Consider the following 6,459-nt stretch of genomic DNA (forward strand, 5'->3'; position numbering starts at 1 on the left):
GTAGTAAAGCATTTGGGTAATCCAGCAGTGAAAACGTGTGTTTTACTTTGCATAGCCCAGTATTTCCCAAATATACTTATCCATGAAACATATTTTTCATAACACAGTTCATATCATTCCACTAAAGGATCATTGGGGGAAAAACAATCAATCCCATTTTTATCATTATGCGATTATTTGTTATCTGTGTCAGTTTCCACCTGAATAACACATGTCTAAAATCTGCACAACTTAATTTTTCCAATTGTTTAAACTTGTCTTAAGACATTTGGCAGTCAGTTTTAAACCATGATGTTTTAAAAAGCTATGTATGATTTCTATGTTATATTTTGTTACCAGTTTTTCTTTTTTCCCTCATGTTATGTAGTTCCCTGCCAAGCACACATTAGTGCATAGTATTAATTGAATAAATAAATTGTATGTGTTTTCTTAGGTTGTTTTATTTTCCCCTTTTCCTTAAAATTTTAACATCCTTTTAATATTTTCACTACTGTACACATTATTCTTTTAGTACTTTTTTACCCATAATTTTCTACTTACATTTTTTTCTTCATTAAAAGGGTAAAAGCTAAAGCAACTGAATACATAAGATCATATGGGAGGATGATGTTTTTTTCTGGGGAAACAAAATAATTCAGTTTGACCTCCACATTAAAGTTGTTCTTGAAAACTATAATCACTATTTTCTTCATTAATTAATTGAAGAAGTAGTAACCTGAAACATACATTCTAATGATTTTTTGGTTTAGTATACCTATAAAATGAATGTCACTCTCCTGTAAATCATATTTGAGTTTATCCCAACTTAAAAAAAAGTATATTTAAAAGGTCTTGTTTGAGTAGAAGGTGCAATTCGTGACTTTAATTATAGGCATGCACTTCATAGAAAATCTTTCTCTTGATAATTTTATTTTCTGTAGTCTTTCAAAATACAAATATTTTAAATCAAAACAAATAAGATGTTGTGATAGTGATGATAAAAATAACACGCACACAAACTAAAATGTGTTCACTATTTTAGCAACTTTTACAAAAGAAACATTTTATTGTTGGAAAATAATATGGCAGATCTACAGTCATCATTTAGCCACATAGCTAATGAAGAGATACTTAATTTTCTAAAAATCAACCATCACTAAATAGTATACTTTGTTATATAAACAGTTTCCCAACTTTACAGTAGCTTAGAAGCAGAAGATCACATTCATTAAGTGCTCAGTGTCTGGGACCAAACACAATGGGGCCAAATCCTGGCTCTGGCCCTCACAAAAAAATTGTTTAGTTACTTTAGGCTATATTATATGTATTATAGTCTAGTCATTTAGTATTTATAAAGTAGAAATACAAATTTGCCAACCTCACAGACTTTTGAGAGTTAAGCCGGTTGACATTTATAACAGACTTTGAATAGTGCCTGGCACATAGCTATCTCATAATGCACCTTGACTGCTGGAGTACCACCCAGCGAGTGGAGGAAATATTCAGAAAATAAAAAGGCTCCATTTAGAACCTTGGTCTTTCTTCATCTCTCCTTTTTGCCTTTTCCTTAATATTCTACTCTTTTTTGTGTTCATTGATTTTCTTTCTTGTTATCTTGAAGTTATCACATAAAAAAATCACTAGTAAAGTAAATCATTGTTTACAGTAAACGGTAAGAAAGGAAAACTTTCATGATTTGAAAATAAATATACTATACAGTCTAAAAATTAATCAGGCTGAGAAGCAATGCTAAATAAGTCAAAGAGATGGTAATGAAGACAGTATTCACAGCCCATTGTGAATAGTGACACAGACAATGACTCAGACATCAGGTAATGGAAATAACAATTATACTTGATAGCTTACAGCAGCTAGGCATAAGCTGCAGTGCACTTGAACAGAGAAAAGCAACATTATTAAAAATCTGTGTACTTAAAAAATGTATAATATATGAAAAAGGAAAGTAGGAAAGGATGATATTTATACTAGAAACATTTGTGAAAAATATAGTTATTCAAATCAAAAGACAACTCAAATACAACCGTAAATACAACCGTACTAGCAAACTTGGAAACAACTACAGTAGTCTCCTCCTATTAAAGCAGGATATGTTCTATGACATTATGAGGAAGCCTGAAGGCTCAGATGGTACCAAACTCTATATACATTACATTTTTCCTACACATACATACCTTTGATAAAGTTCAATTTATATACTAGAAACAGTAAGAGATTAACAATAATAACTAATAACACAATAAAATAATTATAACAATATACCATAATAAAAGTGATTTATATATGAATTGTTTATTTCTTATATTTTCCATTTAATATGTTTAAATTGAGATTAACCACAAGTTACTGAAACCTTAAAAAGCAAAACTGTGTTTTAGAGGGCACTACTGTACACACTGGAACAACATTTCATTTTAATAAGACTTGATACTGTAATAATGTTTACAATACAGATGCAGGATAAATTAGTGTGAAGTACATATTAGAAAAGAGTAACTTGGAAACTAAAATATGATGGCATAATAATACACATTGCAAAATAATACACACTGGAGTTTAAAGTATAAAAATGTAAAACAACAGTTCTTTTTTGACTGTTAGATTCAAAATATGTGTGATATATTGGGTTAAATGAATTACTAAATTTAATATTATTTGTACTTTTTTATTTTATAAAGATGTGGGCAACATAAAATGTGAATCACATAGGTGGCCCTCATATTTCTGATGGGCAGAGCTAATGGAGATGGTGGTTTTAAAGCAATGATATATTCCTTCATACTTTTGAAAAAAGTAAAAATGAATTTCTTGTTATGGCAGAATTCAGACCTTTACTATAACAATCAAGAAACTAACCAAGGCTTCCACATGTTATTAAGAGCTAAATAAGTTAATTACTGTTTCATTTTATTTCATCATTATTTATGTGTATTATAATACCTGTGAACAACTTATATTTGAATTTTATCTCTATCACTTCCTAGTTGTCTGAGATCTTTAAACTTTCACTTTAAGCCAATGGTTTTAATCATTTAATGAAAAAAAAAAAGCCTCTGTGATATTATATGATTGTAGGTTGAGAGTTTTAAATATTAATCCATATTTAGTTCATGGTAGGAAATATTATTAGCTGTTATTGTTGCAGTTGAAATTGGTAGAAACTTTGGGATTTTCTTTCCTCATATGAATACATGGAACGGCTGGCAGGGTTTATTTATGCCCTTCTGCTGTCTCCACCTACACTGTTATAAAGGGCATAGCAGGGAAATCACCAGCTAGAGCATGAAGGTAAAGCTATTTTACATTTCACCTTCCCTTCAGAAAGAAATATTGAAATGTCAGTTGTTGCACTGCCTGACACACTATGAAATCATTTACTGTCCGTTGGGATTATGAGACCTGGTGATGCATTGCCTTTTCTGAACATGACTTTGCTGAGAGAGCTGCTGTAACCTGGCCATCTGTTTGGGTATTGCAGCTGAGATATATTTCAAAGCATATCTTGCTTTTTCTCTGTTTTTCAACACAGACATTTTAAATCCATAAACCAATGTTTTAAAATGTTTTTTCTCAGAGTATCCAAATCAAGAAAGCAGTGGATTTAGAGTCAGGAGACCTAGTTTCTATCCCAGGCTTGGCCACTAATTAGTTCTGTGACTTTGGGAAAGCTGTCTAATTCCTCCTACCCTCATTTTTTTTTTCATTAAAACATCAAAGAGTTTGAATGGAATATTTTTAAACATCTGTTTCAAATATAATTTTCTAAAATGTTTTATCATTCTTAAAATGAAACTATTGTGTTACAATTTTTGTGCTATTTTCCTGCTGTTACATACTTATTTTATGTCACTGTAACTTAATGATTCATTCAACAGTTATTTGAGATTCTACTTTTAATATGGTTCTAGGTGTTAGAAAAACAATAATTAAAGATACAGGCTTGTGGATCTTGCAGTCTGATGGGAGAAAGAAACATTAATCAAATATGTACACCTACATATTCATGCAAACACATGATTACGATAGTGACAAGTACCACAAAGACATAAAATTCAGTGATATTAGAGTGATATACAAGTATGTGGCTTTCTTGGGAAAGTTAAATAGTATATATATTTGTATAATCAAATATTATGTATTTTTATTTTAGAATATCATATATAGTTAATATACTATGTAATACATCAAACAAAATAGTAAATAACTATAATTTTTTCAAGGACATGTCTTATTATGTACCAGGCATTACTTTTACACAATTTTACAGTGATAAATAAATCCTTTCTGAAGCTTACAGTGTGGTTAAAAACACGATAGTAAGTAATCAATAGAGTTCTGTTTCCCAACAAGATGTAGAAAGCAAGAGAATGTGAATGTGACCCCTATCCTAACAATGAAAAAAAGTACAATTTTCTTGAACCTTTGAAAGAGCTATTATTTCAGCACAATCAAGGAGACCGAATTTCAGAGTGGCAAACCCCTCCCAGGAGAAAAGGGAAAATGAATTGTTTCATTTTTGTCAGAGCACAGAAGGTCTATGCGGTTTCACTAGAATCATGTGAAAAGAAATTGGTTAAAGGTTGATGAATTACTAAAGACGAAGTTGGGCTATTAATTTAGATACCTGGGAGCCACAGGCACACTGGAGTTCTTCACAGGCCACCTGAAGATGTTCAGTAGAGAGACTGGGCAGGGCTGAACATGGAATTAAGCTCCGTTGGTGGTACAGGCATGTATATGGTATGATTTCTGGTCATGTTGCCTGCTCTTCTTTACCCTTCTCTCAAAGTCACTCAAATCCTTGAGCCACTGAGGTGTCCTTCACAGGAGTAATAGGGGCAAACTCTGTCGGTATCTGGGGGAAGGATTGGGAATTCCCATTGCAGATGCCCTAAATCAGGAAAATATCTACAGCTTCAAGAAGGGCAAAAGCCCTTTCACCTAGAAAAGGTCTAGGAAAACTTCTGGACCTGGGGTCTTGCACAGTAAAAACTAGAGTTTTACCTGTGCACCTGTAGTCCCAGCTACCCTGGAGACTGAGGCTGAAGGATCGCTTGAGCCCATGGGTAGAAGGCTACAGTGTGCTATGATTGCACCTGTGAATAGCCACTGCAATTCAAACTGGGCAAAATAGCGAGACCCCTTCTCTAAAAATAAATAAGTAAGTAGATGGATAAATAGGTAAATAGATAGTTAAACTTCTAAAACATGTAATCTTCTAAATAGATTAAAAATTTAAAACACCAACAATACCAACATCAGAGGTCTGATACTTTTAAAGAGGGACAGGGAACTTTCTTCCACCTAAAACCCACCACAGATGGAAAATCAGTTTGCTGACACAAAAAGAAATGCCAGAAATACTGACAATGTGCTATCTATCTGCAAGACCCAGGTCCACAGACCTTTACTAAGACTGAGGATGGACCTAATGAACTGTCACCATTATAAGCCGAGCATGGAGTAAGATGTTAGAGCCCTCTACTGCTGCAGAGCACAGCATAAATAAAGACCCTACCTCTGTGAAAGATAACATATGTGCAGAGACATATGAAAGCTGAAGGTAAAACAGGAACACAGGCAAATCCCTTCAGTCACCTCAGATCTAACGCTAAGCACAGGTAACCATAACCTGCTTTTGAAGAATTTGAGCCAATAGTATTTTCAGTAGACTGAAGGTGCCCTCCAGCCTGCCCCCAATATACTCTGTCCTAGGTTAATTTCCTGGAATTCTAATCCTGAATGTGATGGAATTGGATGGAGGTGGGACCTTAGGGAGGTGATTAGGTCATGAGGGTGGAGCCCTCATGAATGTGATTTGTGATCTCATGAAAGGGAACTCGGAGAACTCCTTCACCCTTCTGCCCTGCAAAGACACTGAAAGATTTATGAAACAGGAAGCAGGCCCTCACTAGACATTAAATCTGCCAGTGCCTTGATTTGGGATTTCATACCCTCCTGAACTACATAAATATTTTTTTGTTTTGTTTGTAAGCCAGCCAGTCTATGCCAACTAGTTACAGCAGCCCAAATGAACTAAGACAGTATATGACCACAAGGGATGATGCCACTTCTTTTCTGCTTATTATTATTACACTTTAAGTTCTAGGGTACATGTGCACAACATGCAGTTTTGTTACATATGTATACATGTGCCATGTTGGTGTGCTGCACCCATTAACTCGTCATTTACATTAGTCATATCTCCTCATACTATCCCTCCCCCCTCACTCACCCCACAACATGCCCCGGTGTGTGGTGTTCCCCACTCTGTGTCCAAGTGTTCTCATTGCTCAATTCCCACCTATGGGTGAGAACATGCAATGTTTGGTTTTCTGTCGTTGCGATAGTTTGCTGAGAATGATGGTTTCCAGCTGCATCCATGACCCTACAAAGGATATGAACTCATCCTTTTTTATGGCTGCATAGTATTCCATGGTGTATAAGTGCCACATTTTCTTA

The sequence above is a fragment of the Rhinopithecus bieti genome, unplaced genomic scaffold, assembly GCF_001698545.2.
Source record: "Rhinopithecus bieti isolate Rb0 unplaced genomic scaffold, ASM169854v2 scaffold_20982, whole genome shotgun sequence".
Classification (NCBI taxonomy): Eukaryota; Metazoa; Chordata; class Mammalia; order Primates; family Cercopithecidae; genus Rhinopithecus; species Rhinopithecus bieti.